The following is a 21,956-nucleotide window of genomic DNA, read 5'->3' on the forward strand; positions in this document are numbered from 1 at the left end:
TCGTTAATAGTCAAGCACTGGCTTCTCAGAGGTGGTGGTGAAATTAAATTCAGCTTAGGGCCCCATAAAGGTTTAGTTCAGCCCTGCTTTAGTCAATGTAGGATTTTTAAATAAGCAGAATTTGCATAAAATTAAAAAACCTAATTAAAATTAAATAGAACTTGCAGTGTAGAATAATGTGGAAAAACATGTGAAATTGATCTAGTTGAAGTATCCAGCCTTTTATACATTGTAATTATTATATGTGGTGTGTGTTAATCTTGACACAAATCAATAAAGTACCATTAATTCAAATGTTTAAAAGTCTGGTTTTAGTCACGTTAACACAATAGTAAAAATAAACTTCTATTCGTATCCAGTGAATAAGAAACAGGAGACAGGGTTGGAGATGATGGGAGTTGACTCTGTGCTCATAAAATCACCAAGTCACCACACAATTAAACCAAAAACTAATACAAAAGTAAAAGATAAAGGGCTCGGACTACTGTATGATTATGAAATTAACATGAACAAATTCTGTAAATACTCAAAATGCACCTTAAATGAAGAAAAACAAATCAAAAATAATAAACAACATAAAAAATATAATGTCTCATTCATATAAACTAAGTCTATGATACCTTAACAATATGTTCCCTGTTTTACTTTGACAGGAAATAAAGATTCAAATAAAGACTCACTTCTCTGCACCAAACTCCATTAAGAAAATCAGCGTTTTTAGCTCACACAGTCACAGTAAGCGTTGGTCTGCTGCTGCCTCAAATATTTAAATCAAAACTAAGAATATCAAACACTGAAGTCACAAAATAACATGTGTGAACTGGCTATTGAAGGCAGCAATGGCTCAACAACTCCTGTGCGCTGTGATGCAAAAATGGCTGATTTTCTCAATGGGGTTTGGTGTGGGAGAGAGAGCTGTTTACAAACTTCAGCTTCCTGTAGGAAAAGTCTGTCCAACAGCGAGACAAAGCCGCGAAACATACTCTTTTTAGATATTGTAGACTTGAAGCGGGGACAGTTAAGAGGCTGAAATCTATTTTCTCCTGGTTCTCGGAGCAGGGGATGTGCCAAGGGAGCACTTAACCGTATCACCGCTAAAGAAATAATTCTATTAGTGTCCAAAGGCAAATTTAAGTAGAGAAGTCGTGAAAGATTAAGTTGGATTGTGCCGCCGCGCTCACATTATATCACGTTAGATGTGTTTCACACACTGTTGCTAATTGCAGTCACATACAGTGAGGTCATTATGTAAATTCTGTTTTTAGTGTAGACGTTCTTTATGCCATCTTTTACTCCTAATAAGGCGAACAAAGCCGAGTCCCACTTTCTGCAGGTTCACGTTCCTTTTATTTTAATTTTTTTCTTTATCTCCGTCTCGTTTTTTGCCCTCCCCCTCTCGCTCCTCCCCCCCTTGCCCTCCTCCCCTCTCGTGCACCCAGTCACTTTCACAACTTTCATTACCTCTCTGAGGGCAGGCGGCGCTGGCTGGCTGGGGAGATGAGTATATATCTCCTAACTATAACCCGCCATCCCCAGAGTGTGGAGGTCAATGAGATTAACCTATAGCTCCTTCTTTCCCTTCATTATGCACTCCAAATTACACCCACTTACAGGCGAGAGGAAGAAAGAGGGAACCATATATGAGCTGATATCTATTTAAAATCTAATCCCTCTGGGTGAACGGGCTCAGCCTTTTCCATTTCTCTTATGTTTCCGCCTCTTGCCTCCAGGCTGTGCTGTGCTGTGCGGTGCCGATCAGGGAGGTGCTATAACCTCGCCCCTGTTCGTATTATCTTACATTCTGAGGGAACACTTAAGGTTATAGCTCCCCGTTTCCTCTTGTTGTTGCTGTTGTTGTTGCTCATTTAAAGGTCCAGTGTGTCAACTTTAGCAGCGTTTATAGGCAGAAATTGAATACAGTACCCATAAGTATGTTTGTATAGGTGTATAATTGCTTCATGATAAAAAAATAATTAGTTTTTTTTTTTTAGAGGACCTTGTTTTATGGTCACCGCCGTCTTCAAAGGACATGTTTGCATGCACAGTTTAATCCAGCTAAGACAGGCACTCTCTCTTTGCTTGCACAAGATATGTTTGGAAACATTAAATGCAGCTGTAAATAGAAACGCCGCGGTATTTGTTACAATCTGCAGTTTCGCCACTAGATGTCACTAATTCTCACACACTGGACTTTTATAACTGTACGTTGTGTGTAAGTTTGATACATAAACAATGATAAGAAAATATCCTCATAACTTAATTAAAAAATACATCATGTGGCCAAGAACGAGCAAAAATACAAAACAAAAAACCTTTAATTCAATTGAAAAGTAGCGATAAATCACAAATGCAGCACTGTCACAACAGGGGCTGTCTCTTGGTTTATTTTTTTTAGGTCATATCAGCAGATATTATTACTATCAGGACATTTATTTTAAGATTTTACAACCTACCTACTGCTCACTATGTTCTATGTTTAACAGGTTTTGCCTTTAATGACGTAATGTTTATGTTCTCCAAAGTCTTGTTTTCGTCCACAAACCAAAATGATTCAGTTTGAAGTAATTTCTTTGTTATATGACACAAATAAAGTAGAAAATAGTCACATTTAAGAAGCTGAAAAAATAACAGAAAGGTTGTTTAACAGACCAATCGATTATCAAAATAGCTGATGATTAATTTAATATTTATATTTAATTTATATTAATTAATTAATTATATTAATTATATTATTATATTATTTATTATATATTTCATCGATTCATATTGCATAACAGGTTTGTTTAAAATACATATTTTAGGAGCGTAAATATATTAAATTTGAATTATTTTGCTAAAAAATCAGTTTATTTATTTGTGGTTAGTTTGGTCATGTGATGTCGGGGCGTTTCCTGTCCACAGGTAGCATAATGTTTGCTAAGTGGCAGAGGTACAGGTAGCATTAGCTCCGGGCGGCAGTTTAGATGTGAAAAGTTGATATTTCTGTGTTTTATGTTGTTCATGGGCAAGATAATGTTGAATGGTTTTGAGTACCAGAGGCATTTACACTCGTGTTTGCAGTCTTCTGACCTTAATTAGCCGCTCGTTAATCAAGTGAGGGCTTAATTAGCACTGTGGACGGAGTGAAGCTAACTTAGCTCCTCTGCTACAACTCTGAACTCTTTCTGAACCGGAAACGGGAAACAACGGTTTCTCCAGCGGCCGTTTCTCTGCACCTGACCCTGGAACATCAACACAGGACTCCACCACGTACAGGTACTGTTTGTTTTTTTGTTTTTGCTTCATATTGAGTGAAAAGGACGGTGGGTTTTTGGTCTGTACACACCTGGCTAATTAGAGGCTTTCTATTGTGGTTTACGTGGTGTAAAAAGAGGAAAACAAGTGTGTTTAAAGCTGTAACACAAAGGTTTAAGACAGTGTAACACACCATTCATTTATTTGTGTCCGTTTTGCTTTGCAATTTAAGTAAACAATGAAGTAAAGTATAGGAATTTAGTGTTTTTATTTACATGTCCGCTTGTTGGAGGGTTTATATCAATATATTGTGAAACGAAACATCTCGTCTTAGATTTTGTATGTCATATTTCATCGTCATATATACAATATATATATACAGTTTAAATTATTATATTATATAACAAAAGTAGTAAAGTTGCTTAATAACACTAATTTTATAGCAGAATCTGACAATATTTATAGTCAATGTCACGTAAATATATCTGAAATGAAAGGTAATCATACGAGTATTTTAAGATCATGTGATGCATATCGTAAACAGTAGATTATATTTTATCTTAGAGTGTATTTACTCTATATCACACGTTTCATGAGTCCAGAGAAACAAACCTGTGTGCTGCTTTATATCCACATACTTATATCTCCTATACTGTATCACGATATAGACTCAAAATAGTATTATTCAGAAGCCATGTCGCCCAGAACTACTGACTATGTATATTAAGATGTACTTAAAAAGTTTATTCACGATTAAGAACTCAGGGCTCTATCTAAATATAATCTAAATAATAATGATAATATTAAACATTAATGAATAGAAGGGCTACAGTAATATGCTTTTAAATCTGTGCTCAACTTAATGCAGAATGTAAAAAAAGAATGGAGTGAGTGAAACTGTAGCGATGGTGTCGTGACCCTTGAACTTTGACCTTTCAGTTTTTGTATTTCTATCTCAAATATCCTGTTTTGCTGTGTGTTTATTTTTGTGTCTTTGTCTTGCATTGTACGTGTTTTTATTTGAGTTCATGTCACCTGTTTCCCCTCTGGTTCCTCGTCCACTTCATGTTTACATAATTATCTATAGTGTAATATAAATACAATTATTGTTATATTAATGCAAGTAACGTGGTGTAATGTGAGTGCAGCGTGAGGGAAACGCAGAGAGCGACACAGAGCCGAGTGCAGAGCTTCATCTCTGACCTTGACCTTGATTGTGTGATGGCACAGTTTGTGTATTTGGGCGTTTTTAGTGGCTGGCTGTTTGAAGCCTGTGATCTTTGATGATAATTAATTTTCTTTATGGTATCATCTTAGATGTGTTTCCTTGCCAGCTGGGGTAAATGCCAGGCTGCCGTGGATCACAGCTGCGTTTAAAACTGGACCGGCGGACTTTACTCGACCCTTTGGTTGGTTGGATTTGAATTTTCTCAGGAAGTGGAGCCTCTGTGGGGCTTTTTGCCTTTTTAATGTTTGTCCATGTGGGGCCGTTTCAGGTTATTGTTGTTCTGTGTGTGTCGGGGAAACTAAAAGGAGTCGGCTGTGTTTGCATATAAAGCTGCGGTTGGTGCTTTTATACATAACATAACATACTAGGAGTGTTGTGGAGGAGGAATTTTCTCCAGGATTAATAAAAGTGGCTTAATATGACATCGATGAGAGGGGGAGCAAGTGGACTTTATGATCGTGTGTGAATATATGTGCTGCTAAAAGACGGCGAGGGCGATAAGACACAAGTTGATATTTAGGTAAATGTCTCCCTCGTTTGTTTACGTCGCCACCTACTGTTTCATGCCCTGCGCTGCTTGATTAGACTAGGCCTACGCAGGACAAATGTGGAGACATAATTACTAGCAGTGTTATGGACACTGTCCACTATCTCTCCACCATTGACGCAAGATTTCACGCAGGACAATGAGCAAGTAAAGTTAAAACGAGCAAATGACGACTTGACTGACCTCTTCCTGCACCGCTGACTGACCTCTTGACCTCCAGTGTGTGATCTGTTGCATCATGTTTATACTCCTGATTATTTTCATAGTCGATTAATCATTTGGTTTGTGAAATGTCAGAAAACATTGATCAGTGTTTCCAAAAACCTGAAAATTATGATGTTCTCAAATGTCTTGTTTTGTCCACATCCGTTTTTATGATTACTTTCTTATATAGAAAGAAACCAAGAGAATATTGACATTTAAGAAGCTGAAAACTCAGAACTTTTTTAATTATTTCTTAAAAAACACTCAAACAGATTAATTATCAAAATATTTGACAATCAATTTAATTCTCAATTAATAATCTGAGGCATGATCAACAAAGGCCTTTGCAAAATATACATTTTGAGTGATTGATTGATATAAAAGTCATTGTAAATGAAATATTTAAACGGACTTTGATGCAGGAGAGTGTGCGGTTTACAAAGCACACCCAAACTTCATCTTCCCTGTTTGACAAAGTTGTCTAACAGTGAAATAAAGTGGAAAACATAGTTTTTTAAAGATGATATCGTAGCCTCAAGCTGGTTTGATTTTTTTTTTTATTAGGTGAGTGTTTTTGTCGAGTGGCTAGTGTGAGTTTTTCCATGTTGTCGGTGACAGCCAGCATCTGTCTCAGGCTGTGTCTGTGTCACTGTTGGTTTTCTGGCTGCATGCTCGATTAATTCAGTGCTGTTGTGCAATGAGTCAGTGCCTCATAATACAACAAAAAAAACAACAACTGATCTCTCACTTTAAAGTGCCGCTGAAAGTGAACACAGAAGTTCTGTTAAAGCCACAGTGTGTGAAATTTAGGTGAAATGATTTTCTTTTTTGCAGAAATTAAGTATATTTATGTCACGGGCTGGTTTGGACCACTGGGTTTTTACAGTAATGGGGACATTCTGTGCTGGACCTGCAACTTCACTGATAGATATTGCTAAATATTACACACTGTACCTTTTTAATTACTTACGCATAATCCAGTCTGTTAACAATTTTGACAATTTGTGTATAGAAACTCCTTCTTCCTCTTCTTCTTCTTTTGGTGTCGCTTCAGCCGATCACCTGCCTCCATCCTGTCCTCTCTCTTGTGTCCTCTTCTGGTACACAAACTGTCCTCATGTCCTCCTTCAACGTACTTTGTCCAACTATTTTACAAGCACTTCTGACTTTCTGTCGACCTCTTTAGGACTTTTTCTGGTCCCAATGTTGTGGTTAAACCAGTAGTCATGGAAACCAGACTGTGTGTGTGTTCTTGTTAACTCTTTAGGACATTTTCTGTCATAAACTCTGACCTTGTCAGGACCAGTAGTCCTCATGGAGACCAAAACCTGGTCCTAATGAGGCAGAATCTCATTTCTGAGGAACTGGTTATGTTTATAGTTATAGTTATAGTGGAAGTAAATGTCACTAAGAAGAATAGCTGTACAAACCTGTGTGTGGTAATTAACATGAGCACTACAGTGCAGAGATCGACCCCGATCGCAGGCTGACACGAAACAGGAAGTGATGTCGAATATTATCTTTAACCGTCGCGGCGAGCAGTGAATCAGTTTTGTCTGCGAACACACGCGAGCGTCGGTGTCTGAGAGGAGCGCGGTGTGAATGATCGGGCATCAGCGTGGTGGGTGTGACGGAGTGTCGGCAGCAACCCGGGCTCATGTAACTTCCTGGTTATGAATAGCCTCCGCCGAAAGGTCAACGCCATGACAACGCTGTGATGGATGTCACCGACGTCCAATTAAATTCCTCTAAAAAAAACAGAAAGGGAAAGGCGCCTCGGAGGCTCTTGTGTGTGCTTATTAAATATAAAGCAGCTAAATCAAAAGTCTGAGGGCCTGCTCCGCGGTGTCTAATGCCCGCTAGGACGACCAAGAGCATTTTTTATTCCTCAATTATCCGTTGTTTTTTTTGATGGGGGGGTCAATAAGGGGAAGAGCACTCGTTATGAATGTTTGGAACTAAGCGCAAAGGTCACGACGCACAATGAGACACACAAATACACATCTTTTTCTAACTTTCAGACCCCTCCCCTCTCTCTCTCTCACCCTCTGTCTCACGCTCTGTGTGTGTGTGTGTGGATAAATGGAAAAGAGCAAAGAACAATACTCTCGTGTTTTGAGGAATGCAAATATTTGTCGCCAGGTTGTTGAAGCTTTCTTGTCAGATTTATCTCTCGTTCTCGCTTGGTATCCCTTTCTCACACACACACACACATACGCTCACGTAAACACACAAGCTGCTTTGAGGAAACTGGGACAGACAAGTCAAGCCATGAATAAGAAGATGCATGTTTTAATTTGTGTTTTATTCGGGAGGGGGGGGGGGGGACCTTTGAAAATTCCGTCATGTGGATGCGTGCTGCCACGTATACACACACTCGAACCAAAGCAAGACACATTTTTATTTATGGAACACTTTTTAAACACAAGGCAAAGAAATATTTATACCAGTTTTTAGGTGTAAACCAGTGTATTTGTGTATCTAGTAAAGTATAAAGTAGTGTTTGTGTGTATATATCTAGTATAAAGTATTAAAAAATTATACATGTTTTGATCAATGTTGTATTTACTGCCCTCTCTGGTCAAACAGCAGCTGCTGCATTTCCATTTTGACATTGGTTTTCTTAGTCCACTCTTTCATCACCCTCTTCCAACCAGCGTGAGGCTCAATGTCACAGACTCCTCCCCCTTGCTGCAACTCGGGGTCAGCTTTCAGAACCAGACCACGCCCCCCTCACTGTTTCCCAATCTCAGCCTACTTCTTTGGCATTTTTTAAACTCAGGCTAACTCTGCCACAATGCCTGATTTAAAAAATTAAATGCCATAGAAGTGGGCTGAGAGTGGGGAGCAGTGAGGTTAGGGTGGGTGTGCTCTGACTGTGAAATCTGACACTGAGTTGCAGCAAGGGGGAGGAGTCTGTGATGTAATAGAGTGGACTAAGTAAAACCCATGTCAAAATTTGAATGCAGTAGCTGCTGTTTGACCAGAGAGGGCAGTAGATCACAATGTGTAAGATTTTTAATACTTTATACAAGATATACGAGACCAGCCTTTTAAACTTACATTAAGTTTAAAAGACTCATAGAATATTTTAAATCAAACCTTTTATTCTTTGCTTCCTTTCCTTCACTTTCCTTCCTCGAATCAATGGTAAAAAAAAAACATTTTTACTTATTTATTTTTTTATGCCTACCTTTGGTTGAACTTATGCTTTTCTCTTTTTTTTCTCCCCCCCTCTCCCCTCCACGTCTTGTGTATCCACTCTGAAATTATAGATGGGTATAATAATAATAATGTCATTTTGTAGCAGAATCTTAGTCATTACCTGCAGTAAAGTGCTTCTAATTGATACCACCAGAGAGATAATGATTGCAATGCCCTCCAGGAACATATTATTGCAATATTAACCTTTGTATATACTTTTATGCAGAAGACTCTGGCACATTAAAGGATCTCTAAATCTTACTTGTGTGGTGTAATGCCATTACAAAAGAATGGATACTCGGAGGTGTGCCCTTTTACTGATTAAGTGTGTCCAGGGGTTTGCAGCCATCTTCAGGAAATGGATGACATGGATGTGTAATTTCCACTGTATCTCTCTTCTCTTACTGGCTAAAGCTTTTTTTTTTTTCCTTCTTCCTCCGTTCACATTTTTCCCTTTATAGCTGTGCGCTGTAATTAGAATCTTTTCTTTTTTTTTTCTTCTCCTGCCTCGTTCCTGGTTATGTGTACACGAACATCTTGAGTGTTTCCTTTTTAAGGAGCATAAGCAAAATAGTCAAATCCGAATCTGTCATTTTGTGAAAACGGGACAATGTTCTGATAATAAAACGCAGAATAAATAATCTGTCTTTGTATGTAAACAAATAATAGGCACTGCACTCTTGATCTAGCGGTCGATCTTTGTTCCTGCACTCCTTATTTTTCATGACCAAAAGAATTGAGATCGCGGTTACAAGTGGCTGAAATGGGGTTTCCTCAAAATAGTGGCTTGGGTGAGAATCTCAGTCATCCAGGAGGGATTTGAAGTTCAGGTGGTTCTGGCACCTGGTAAAGTCGGTGGTACCTAGGGAGGAGTTCCTGGCACGTCCAACTGGGAGGACACCTCGAGGTCAGAGCAAGGGCTCGGTGTAGAGTTTATATCAACTCACTGGCCGGGAAGAACCTGGGGATCCCCTGGTTAGAGCTGGACGGACGATTTATTTTATTTTATTTTATTTTATTTTATTTTATTTTATTTTATTTTATTTTATTTTATTTTATTTTTAATTTATTTAACTTTTAATTTGTGAAAAAAACAACAAATGTAATTTTCAACATTTTCTAACATTTTCTAACATTTTATGGACTCAACAACTTCAAATAGTAACCGAGAGATTAATCGGGACATCCCTAGTTTGGTTGATGGTGAAAGAATGCCCGTTACTTCCGAATATAATACGGCGGCTTGCGTTCAGCGTTCCCATCGCGTCACAAAATGTACAATTTAAATGTAACCAGTCAGGATGAGGGCCACACGGTGGTATAGTGGTTAGCACTCTCGCCTTGCAGCGAGAAGACCCGGGTTCGAGCCCCGGTTGGAACAAGGGCCTTTCTGCATGGAGTTTGCATGTTCTCCCCGTGTGTGCGTGGGTTCTCTCTGGGTACTCCGGCTTCCTCCCACAGTCCAAAAACATGCAATGTGGGGATAGGTAAATTGAACACTCTAAATTGACCATAGGAGTGAGTGTGAGAGTGAATGGTTGTTTGTCTGTCTCTGTATGTGGCCCTGCGATGGACTGGCGAACTGTCCAGGGTGTACCCCGCCTATCGCCCGATGTAGCTGAGATTGGCACAGCACCCCCCGCGACCCTCTGGTGGAGGATAAAGCGGTAGATGATGACTGACTGACTGACAGTCAGGATGAATTTTGTCACGTTGGATGTCAGATGGTAAAGTTCCATTGGATTTAAAGTGTAGAACTGTGGTGGTGGTGTGTATGTGAAATGTGTGTGTGACTCCTCAGTCAGCTGTGTGACCTGGTATCTTTAAATAAAAACACAGCAGCAGCAGCAGCAGCAGCAACAGTAGTGATCTGATTTGGAATTTGAAATCCAATGAGAGAAGAAGACCTTTGGTTAAGAGACATTTCCGCAGCCAAGACCAGAGCTCTGCTGACAGAGGGTAAGCGAAAACAAATTAATTCAGTGAGGACTGCTGTTATGTGTGTGTGCGTGTGTGTGTGTGTCTGTGTCTGTGTGTGTGTGTGTGTGTAACTCATGACACAGTCCAAAACAGCTTCTTAAGACCTGGTGACACAGGACAGGAAATTAGGATATGGGAATTCTCTGGAGACCTCTTAGATCACACAGATCCCCCTCCACCCCCATGCCCTCCTCCACCACTCAGACAACCTGAAGTAGCTGGCTTTAGCCTCTAGTGGGCACTGTGACAGAGCACAGGTCTGACCCAGGCTGGGGAGATCACAGGGAGTCTCTGTGGAAGAGCTCGATTGTGGAAATAACCCAGATTCTTGTTGAACCTGTTGAATATTAAGTCGTGATGTAGTTAAAGGGGCCAATAAATTCATACAGTATTAATAATATTTTTTCTCTTACAGACCGTAATTGGCCTGTTTTGTGGTTTTGGCAGTGTTTGACTTGCAGTGCTATATTTGATCAAGAACAGAAGAAAAAGAGCAGAAGTGCATCAAATCAAACGGTTGTTCGTGCTTAAGTGATAAAATCCCTCCAGCAGCCATCTGGGAATTATGATGGAGCAAAGGAACATGTAAGTAACAAAACAACAGACGTTGTGATACAGAGTCAGCACTGTGAAAGCCCCCTGCACCAGGAACCAGCCTGAAAACGGCTCACATGATACAAATTATTTCAGGTTAAGTCTACTTGGAAAAAAACATAATTTTATGCATGTTATTTCGCACATAAACACATAAATCATAACTAAAAAGCTTGGTTAAACTCTGCAAATTAACAAGCAAATCTCTAGCGACCCAACTTAGGGTCACAACCCAGTCTTTGAGAACCACCACTTTGGCCATTTCTAGTAAAATCTTACAAAGAATGAGGGGGCGTGGCCTAAACATGAGCGTAGCCTCAGACAAACTTATTCACGATGTATGTCAAGATACTATATTATCACAATATTTAAGACAAGGCACAATACGATGTTATCACAGTGTTTAAGTCACAATACGATATTAGCGCGATATTTAAGGCACAATGCGATATTTAAGTCACAATATATTATCGCAATATTTAAGTCACGATACCATATTATCACAATGTTTAACTCACAATATGATATTAGCGCGATATTTAAGGCACAATATATTATCGCAATATTTAAGTCAAGTTACGATATTTGGACGATATTTAAGGCACAATACGATGTTATCAAGATATTTAAGTCAAGATACAATATTATCACAATATTTAAGCCACAATATGATATTATCACGATATTGCAAAATGCTGAGTAGTTGCGTATTTATATTGCGATATACTTGCACAACAGCTCTAGTGAGAGTGAGCACTTGGCACCATCTAGTGGACTGAAACGTCAGTTGATTTTTTTTTTTGATTAATCTTACAGCCCTAAACTTTATTTTTATATCTTAAAGTCAGTTTTTAAGATACTTTGTGTTGCTCAAATAAGTCTAACGTGTTTTTTAAACAGAAAAAAAAATTGTAATGTAAGTAATATAAAGTGGATTTTTATGTGTGTTGACATGTTAGAGGGAGCACAGATGTATGAACTGTGGGGTTTCCTCTCCACGACACGTCCTCAGCAGCTTCAGTCAACCTCAGAACACATGTACCTGCCTCTTCTGTTCAAGGGTATGAGATGGCCTGGAAAGATAGATAGTTGGCCAGGGATCTTTTTTGTGTGTTTAGTATTCATCTCATAGTTGTAACACAAGGCCCACTTGTCCTTGACTGCTTGTTACAAATAACCCACATAATTCCCACAGGCTCAGAGATAATTCACTGATAATTTAAGGCACTGGTACTGTGTTGCGTTGTTCCCTCTCTCTCTCTCTCTCTTTCTCACACACACACAAGGAAAAATCAGCACATTCCTTTGTTGTTTTCTCATTGTTTTCCCCGCTGCTCCTGAGCTGACACTAACCTAGTAAAGCGTCTCTTTTGTTCAGAGTAACAGGAGACTGTAGCTGAAGTGGAGACAGAGGTGAGAGCCACCGAGTGCCGTGCATGCGCTTTATCCGGCGTTTAGCTCGTCTCTTCACGTTACGGTGTGATTTAAGGAGGAGCTGCTGCTGCTGCTGCTGCTGAATGAGGTCAAGGTGGTGCTGCCAACTGTCAGCCGGCACAAAGGCCTTTGAGTGCAAACACTCAGTGACAACTTTTCTTTAAAAAAAAGATCGTTTTACTCATGACATGGGAAAACAATCAGAGTCTCTATGAATATAAAGGTGGGTTTCTATATCTTAAAGGGATGTAATCTATGCCGCTGGGATGTTGAACCAGGAGTTAACCCTCGTATGGCCGTCATGATGATTTATTTGAGTTTTCTGTCCCTTTTTTCCAAGATAACTTTCACTTTTTCCATATCTGGCAGTTATCAGGGTTAAAACACTTTATTCAGTCGATAGCATCTTCAGAAACTGACATTTGTGTATAAACCGCTCACTCTTCCACACCAAAGCCCATAGAGAAAACCTGCGTTTTTTTTACTTCACATGGACACAGGAGTAGTTGATCCACCGCTGCCTCCATCAGTTAAGTTCACAGTATGTCCTGTGTGACATCTTGTGATTTCGGGGGTTTGAAATCCTTGATTCAGATTCACATTAATGACATAAACTGACCACACGAGGCAGCAGTGGACCAGTAGCTCCTGTGAGGTAAAAATGTAGATTTTCTCTATGAGGTTTGGTGCAGGGCAGAGAGTCGTAATAAAAACTCCACTTTCCTGGTTAGAAAAAGCTTTTCAATAGCAAGATAACACAGTGGACGTATTCTTGTAATATCAAAGACTTAAGTTGGCATAGATTTCATTAAAATCAGTGCAGGGGGCGCTCACAGCTCAGGCAGCACTCACTAAACTGTCCCTTTAATGCAGTTTCCCAGGGCCTTCAATATAGCAGGCATATTTTTGTATCAGGCACCATAAAGAGATTAATTTTAGTGGTAGTCTTCCCACTCGGGAGTCGGTGTAATCCTACAGAGCATTAGAGAAAGAGGAGGAGCACATGAGGAACGAGTGGAGGAGTGAGGGACGATGGGAAGGAAAGGGAGAGAGAAGGAGAGAGAGGGAGGGGGAGAGAGTGAGTGAGAGCACAGAAGAACAGAGGAGTAATCACGTGTGTCCGGCGGAGGTCACCACTGGTCTGCAGGTTCTAATTATGTGCTAATAGCCACTGAGGAGGTCATTTGGAGCCATTAGCCAGCGCCTGTAGGTAGTTAACGGCCCACAGCATAACCCAGCCTCCTTAATGTTCCCTGTGAGGCCGTTAGTGCTCTGTCACCAGCCAGCTCGCAGCCTCGTTACCGCGATTAGAAACCAATTGATAGGTAATAGTAAAATATGATGGCACGCTATTCAGGAAATATGGACTGTGGTGGGAAAGGTGACGGGGAGAGAGAGGCCCTGCGCCGTGCTGCCCGCGCTGGAGGTGATAACCAGGGCTTTAACCACAGCTGACTGACAGGAGCTGAGTCAATGTGGTGGTCCCCAGAGCATGAGTGAGTTTGTGAGCGTGTTTTCACCACAGATGAGTTGTTTTCATGGTGTGTGTGTGTGTGGGTGTGTGGGTCAGTTGGTTATATACAGTTGTACGACGGACGACTCTGTGTCCAGGCACGTGTTCCAGCTCCGTTATCAGCAGTAATCTGAGTCCGTCACACACCTGAACATGTACGTCACATGACCGAGTCCCACTGGGAATGTGAGTTATTAGCAAATAAAGTTCTACAAATGAGAAACAATGGTGAAAAGTCAAAACATCAAGACATTCAACTGGCAGAAATTTAAACTAAAGTGTAACTAAACCACTTTTTTCCAGGTGTAAACCTGCAGCAATTAATCAATTATTAATTACTAAAGGTTTTCAAAAATGTCTTAAATGTTAATATTTTTTAGTTTCTTTGCTCCATACAACAAGAAAATCTATACAAATAAAAAAATTATTGATTTGTGGCCAAACTTTTGGACGTCATATTTTTGAAGTTTGTGAAACATTTTTCAAAGTTTTCTGACATTTGAAGTTCCAAACAACGAGTAAGAAGACAAATTAATCGAGAAAATAATCGACAGCTGAAGCAATTAATCGGAAGTTAAGCAAAAAATAGACAGAAAAAAAGATGTGTTCATGATGATATTGACATTGTACCGACAATATTACATAAACTGACACCTTTCATGGTCATGTTAGTGTGAAAAACATAAATATGATATCTTTTTAAATCTATTTTAGCATCTGTATGTGGAGGAAGTGGAGGCTACAACTACAGGAAAACCCAGTGTATGTTATAATTACATCAGGTGAAAGACGACTTGTCCACTAAATGTCGTTAAATGTAGTTTTTGGTGTTTTGCCAAACCTGGAAATGATGATATTCACCAAAATTAATCAGTTTTAATGATTTATTTGTGATGTGGAGCAAATAAATCAGAAACATATTATATTTTATTTTATTCATATTATATATATTATATATAAATTATGTAAAAAACAACAACACTCAAACCGCTTAATTCAGAGGTCTCAAACTTGTGTCCCACAACTTCATTTCAACTGTATCAATTATTATGATAATAATAATATTAATACATTAGGTTATATAAATCAAACTTGTAATGTATTTCATTTAATGTAAAATTACGTAAATATATAGTGTTTCAGTTGTTCATATGTTATTATTGACTTATGTTTTTATTTCATCTGTATCGTTCCATATAAAAACAAACGCTTTTACTTTGAAATTCTGTGAAATATCATCATCCCTCACGACCACACTGGTCACTCAGAAATACAAGAGAGTTAAAGAACAATTCAGTCGTCGATGAATCCTTTTGAGTTTTGATGTGAACTGAAGGAACTGAACGCGGTCTATAAGTCTCGGTCCCGCTCTCTGACATCAACACTAACAAACTGAACGAGGAAATGCGTCATTTGTCATTTTCCCCGTCTTTGTTTGGGTTCGAATCTACATTTGTAACTCGAGGAGCGGAGTAAAAATACCGTTATATAACAGACGACGGACTCCGTCCAGATGGTCAGGAGGAGAATCTTTGTGTGGATTGCGTAAATAACGTCGGGAACAGCATGTTAAACGACCTTGTGGTGGTGTTTTTTTTTTCCTTATTATTTATATCTGCAAATATCAGATGTTTGGTGCTGTCACTCGGATGCAATGGTCACACACACACACACACACGCACTGCAGAGGGAAAAAAAAGAAATCAAATCAGTATCAGAACAAGGATATTCTAGACCTACTGCGCAGAACATTGTTCTTAATCAATTAGAGTCAGATGTTTTCGTTTAGATATATTTTCTTTCTGCTCTGGGGCAAAAACTTCTATTCATATGATTTAAATTAAAATCACACTGCTTATCAGTCACTTGGCCGTTTACTTCCTGCTCCTCCGCAGATTCATCAAGTTTGAGAAAAACGGACGGAGGGAAATCCACGGACGAGGTTCCGTCCCCCCCGCGCGTGATGAAAATCTCTAAACATTTTACCCGCGCTGTATTTGTGCGAGCGTTCCATTAACAATCGGAGCTGACAAACACGCACGCCCGCTGACCCCCCGTGTGTGCCTCACATGAAGGATTGATGTCACCGCAGATGATTGCAGTGGAAATGAATCCGGTGCGGTGAAACGTTCCCCCAAAGCCAAGATCCCGGTTCCCCCCCCCCGCCCCCCGTCAGAACATGAAAGTGTAATTGATATAAATTCTAAAGTTTAAAATTTTTCTAAAAGTTTACAGTCACAGAGGGTTCAGGGCCTCGACTTGTTTAAAATTTGCACCCACTCCCTTTTCATGAAAGCAGGACGGTCTGAAAACATTTGTTCATCAAAGGGTTGCAACAAATTAGACTTTGAGGAACTCAATTTGAAGCAGTCTCCGTGTCTTTTTTTTCTCCCCCCTCTGAGGGAAGCCAAAGACTCGTCTTGTTTGCATTTAAATATAAGCCGGGCACAATATCTGGCTTTTAAAGACACACACACTTGCACTCGCCATGTGCACAAACTGGCACATGCAAGCACCCGCGAAAACATCGCTTTCATGTCGCGACCGCACGCCTAACGCTGTTGTGTCTGCTCCCAGCGAGAGTGGAAAGCTCACGGCGAGGCCTGTGACGGACGGTGTGGACGCGAGGAAGGGTTAACGGCAGATAGAGACGTCCACAGCAGTGGAATAACGTCTTAATCTGTCCGAGAACAGCGAACAGTGACTGCTCTGTTTTTTTGGAGCGCGCTGTCTTGGACGACTCCCAAGCAGAGGGGCAGGGAGCGGAGCCATCTTCAGCTGCTAGTCACTAACATGGCAGTAATAAGGCAGTGATGACCCTCCCAGGACTGCCGGCCAACACTACCCACCCCCTCCACCCCCTCCCTCTGCCTCCTGTCCCTTCAGCACAAACACAGTTTCTTTCTGCTGCGATGTACTGACCTCGTTGCCTTCAAACCAAATCCCATTTGTTTTTTAAAATGAAATACAGTAAAGCCTCAGAAACGGGGAGCGACGAGCGCTCATTTCTGTTTACAGACTCTGACTCTGTATGACATCAAATATGTGACGGAATTTTTTTAAAGTTCTCTTTGTAACGTTAAACGTACATTTCTGCCACTAGATGGGATCATGAGCTTCTACTCACTTTTCGGATGAAGCGACTGAGCCTTTCACTTGTTTTTCTCAAACATATTGTGTACGCTATTTACAAAATATGAAGTTTGGATACATTTATCAGGGTTCACACAGGTCCTTGAAATCCTTGAGTTTGTAAATTAAAAAAAATCCACTGTGATCTGTAAAGTTGTAATTCATTAGAACTAAAGTTATACAAACACTACTATGTATACATGTTACTATGAATGACGTCATTTAACTTGAGGAAATAAGTTGTATGATGCAAAGTTATGTTTATTGAAGAGTTATTTTAACTTGTCAACTTTAAATCGACTTGTGTAAAACAAGTTCATTATTTTCAAGTTAAAACCATATTTCACTAAGTTAAATATGGTAATTTTAACCAAAGTGTTAAGTCATACAAACACAATTTCATACAACATTTTAACTGTACTTTGAATTAAATTAAACGTAATAATTTCATAATTTTCAGTTAAAACGATCCTTTAATTAGTTATTTTAAGTTACCAGTTCTGACCACTTGTTAACTTTGAATCAACTTAACATGTCTCTGACGACATCATTAAAAAGTTATTTCAATTACATAGTTAATTATTATGTTCATTCAAATTCAAGTTACAAGTTATACTTATTTAGAAGTTACTTAACTATTATATTATTTTAAGTAAAAATAATAATCATTGGAACTAAAGTTATAAGTTATACAAACACATATTTGTCTTACTTTGACTTTTCCTCAAACATATTTTGTACAGTTTGGAATGGATACATTTATCAGGGTTCCCAGGGGTCCTTGAAATCCTTGAAAGTTTGCAAATTAGAAAAAATAAGCATCTCAAGGCCCTTGAAAGTTCTTGAAAATCATTTTCCAGATACCTGTGACTAAATGAAAATGTAAAGTTTTAAAATATTGTTGACATTGCACCAAGAAATTCATGTTTCTAATTATGTTTCGTAACTTAATTACGTGTAACACAAAGAGAAACCTTTGAGTTCTTGTTGTTTTTTATAGGTTATTATGCTTTTATCTTACTGTTCAGCCCTGCTCTAAACTAACCTCTCTGCACACAGTTTCTTTCTTTCTGCTGCTGCTCGAGCAGAAAATCCAACCTGAGTGAATGTGTTATTTCTCACAGGGATGAAACGGTGTCGTCATGTCGTTGTTCTTATGTTGACAAACTCATTTCAGCACAAACCTTACTGTGAGCAGAGAAGTAGTGGAGTTGTAACAGGCTGTAAAATAAGATCCAAAAGAAAAGTAAAATCATCATTTTAAAGAAGTCATGTCATTGTGTTTCATGCAGGAGATTTTATCACTTATTTATTTATTGTGACGTACAAGAGTTACTGCAAAATTGATCTGCGTGAAAGTTACGCTCCATATCACACAAGTTAATCTGTTTCCATTTAAAAAAAAAGTCATAATAAAAGAGTAAAAAACGATATACTAAAAGAAAAAGGTTGGACAAACTTTAGAAAAATGCTTTAATTAGTTAAGTGTGTTAATTTAAACTAAAGTTTACTTTATTTAACTTGTTAACTAGAACTAACTTTGTAAAGTTATCTTCATTCATGTTTTGCAGTTAAACAAACACAATTCCATGTATTAATTAACTTAACTTTGTATAACTAGTGAATTATTTAAAGTGAAAAATACAATTTCACAAAATTGGTTTACTTTACTTAGAATGAACTTAATTAACTATTGTATTATCTTAAGTAAAAATAATAATCATTGGAAGTAAAGTTAGAAGTTACACAAACAGTTTTGTTTACATATTACTATGAAAATAAGTTAATTATGCAAAGTTAAAATATATTTCAATTAGCTTATTATGTTTATTTAGAGTTATACATACACAGTTTCATGTCACGTAACTTTACTTTGAACTAACTTGTGTATAAGTTATAATTATTATTTAGTTAATTATGTTCACTCAGACTAAAGTTACAAGTTATACAAACGTACAAATAACTTGTCACCTTTACTCTGAATTAACTTAACTAAACAAGTTTAAATGAATAACTCCTTAACTCAACTTTTAAGCAACTTAGGTTAAGTTGTTTATAACAAGTTCAGTCATTTTTCAAGTTTGACTCGTGATCGTTTTACTCTTTTAATGAGTCTCGTGATCGTTTTACTCTTTTAATGAGTCTTGTGATGCGTCTGATCCACAGCCCTCGTGTCCTTTGACCCCTAGTTGCTACATTGATACGATACATAGTCTATATTAATATAATATGTGTGTTTTTGTCACCTTATGCACAACGCATCATGATTCTAACACCCTTAACTCTTCTTACAGTTCCTGCGCGTACTCGTTCTCGTTAGAGCTCGCAGCCCCCGGCGCGGCGTATTGTGGTAAAATTTGCATGCTTAAGTCCATATGGCTACTTCCTTTTGACCTGCTTTCACGTCCCCGACACATTGTCAGGGCCCTGTCAGCCGATAAAGAATCACTTGACTCCGCTGTAACGAGTTCAAAAGGAGCCGATGACGCGGCGCGCATCCATGGAGAATCAGAGAAAGGAACTCCCCTACTGCTCGCTGCTATCACTCCCATAGAGATAGCAAATATTATTGATGGGGAATGGTTATGCTAATTTCTTTAAAGGAGATTTTTTTTTTACCCTTATTCTTTTGGGGGATGCTCAAAAAAAGAGAGAAGAAATTCATATGCATCAAACTGAATTCCACATAAGCATTTATTAAAGGAGCAGCATGAGAATCAGATTTTCATAGTGCATAATGGATGTGGGGGGGGCGGGGGTGGGTGTCTTTTTTAAAAGGGAGGAAGATGTGTTTTGTCTGGGAGGAGGAAGAAAGCGCACACACACACACACATAGAGTGTGAATTTCTTTTAAAACAACACAGCTAATTAACAATTAAGTCAAATGGAAAAAGAGGTGACAGATTTGTTTATGTGCTGACGACGACGATAATTATGACTTCACACAACGGGGTGAAGAAAAAAAAAAATTTATATATAGAGAGAGAGAGTTTGAAAATAGATGTTTATTCATTTGTGTGATCGTTAAGACGTGGAAAATTAATAAAAGCAGACTTTTTTTGTTGTTTTATCGTCCAGTGACGACTGAGACTCGTTTCCTGTGTCTCGTGATTGTAAACTGAGGCACCGTAAGTGTTTCATTTGTCTCACCACTGCATGTATTGTCTTTATTTTTGGAATGATCAGGTGTTTTAACCTTGACTTTATGTCCACTCCTCTCTTATGTCTCGTACGTCCATGAGTCACAGACACCTCGTGTCTCAGGACACTTCCTTTGTTGTTTTTCCTGTCTGTAAAATGTCTGTCAAACTTTGACCTTTGTTTTGAAACGATGTGGATAATATATTATGACTTTATCTTGTACATAATGTGTATGTTAGTGCACCAGCATGTGCTGGTATAACAGCGGGTTTCCACTCCAGGTGTAAGAGAGTCAGGGGTCAGAGGTCACACCCAACACTTGACATTTTAACCTGTAGAAAGAAGCTGCTTTTATTCTGATGATTTTTTTATATAATTGTACTTTATGGTCATTACAATGATAATACTCTAATCCAACTTTAGTTTGGCTGACTATTTTGTATTTTTTACAAACTAACATATTTGCGTTCTTTTTTGGGTAAAACCAACATAAATGATGTGCATTCAAACTAAAGTTAGAGACATAATATGAAGGTGCTTTGAATGAACCTAATACAAGTAGGTTTTTTACCAATTCAAGTATTTATTTATACTATAGTTGGACTTGTATATGAGTTTAACTCGTACACGTGTATGTTAATGTTCCAACATTTCCTTTAATAAACCTGGTATTTGTCAACAAACACATGTTTTTACCACTAACATGAATTATGTTTCCACTCCACAGGTTTAAGGTCGTCGGGGTCAGAGGTCACACTAAACACTTGACACTTTAACCTGTAGAAGAAAACTACTTTTATTCTGAAAAAATTTTTATTTTAAAAGTACATATGTGTTTCCTGTATTTTAAAGTGATTTGATAGATAATTATTAAGCTCTATGGTCATTATAGTGTATCAAACTGAAGTCCTAATACTCAAACTACTTCAGTGTTAACTTTTTAAAAATAGTTGACTTTTTTTTTTTGATAAACTTTAACATAATCATGTTATTTTTTGGGGGTAAAACCAACATGAATTAAGTGCAAGTAGGTTTTTACCAACACAACCAATACAAGTATTTTTTTAAGCATAATAATAGTAATTATAGGAGAAGGTGTGGGTTTGTTTCAACCAGTTTCTTGTCAGTGATGATTTACATGTCTCTCTCTCTCTCTCTCTCTTTCTCTCTCTCTCTTTCTCTCTCTCTCCCTCCCTGACACATGCAGCATGGCAGGAGCCAAGTGGTGGCAGAGAACATGGTGATGATGATGATGATGAGGGGAGGGGAGGGGAGGTGATGTCATGAATGTGACCCCTGAGAAGATGATGATGATGATGATGATGATATTCCACTGTGGACCCATAATGTCCGGTATAGTGAACACACACACACACACACACTCTCAGTCAGTGTCATCGCTCTCTTTTTCTCTCACGGTACCACATTTCTGAATAATCCCAGCCTTAATCCCACCACTGTCTCCTCACACTCCTCACTTACTATATATATATATATAAATATAAATGTATATATGTATATGTGGAAAAAAAAACAAGCTGTCAAAGGAGCCATTCATACCCCCCCACCCTCCACCCCCCCAATAATACAAAAAAATATTATTAAAATGAAACCGTTCCCATAATTATCCCATAATCATTATATAATCCTGTAACAAAGCCTCCCATTGAAGCCCCTGCCTTTTGTCAACGCTGGGACACTGAATCTATAATTGCATTATTTAGTCTCTTCTTCCAGCCCTCTAT

The 21,956-nt window shown here is 38.5% G+C and overlaps 1 protein-coding gene across 1 annotated transcript in view; it reads left to right on the top strand.

Moving 5' to 3' along the window:
- The first annotated feature begins 2,979 nt into the window (after positions 1-2,979).
- znf536 (zinc finger protein 536) overlaps positions 2,980-21,956 on the top strand; it is a 317,559-nt gene continuing 298,582 nt past the window's right edge. Inside the window, exons 1-2 of the mRNA XM_058629151.1 lie at positions 2,980-3,255; positions 21,419-21,564. The gene's annotated coding sequence lies outside the window, so the exon portion shown is untranslated. The remainder of the gene's footprint in view (positions 3,256-21,418; positions 21,565-21,956) is intronic.

This window comes from Solea solea, chromosome 5, assembly GCF_958295425.1.
Source record: "Solea solea chromosome 5, fSolSol10.1, whole genome shotgun sequence".
In the NCBI taxonomy this organism is placed as follows: Eukaryota; Metazoa; Chordata; class Actinopteri; order Pleuronectiformes; family Soleidae; genus Solea; species Solea solea.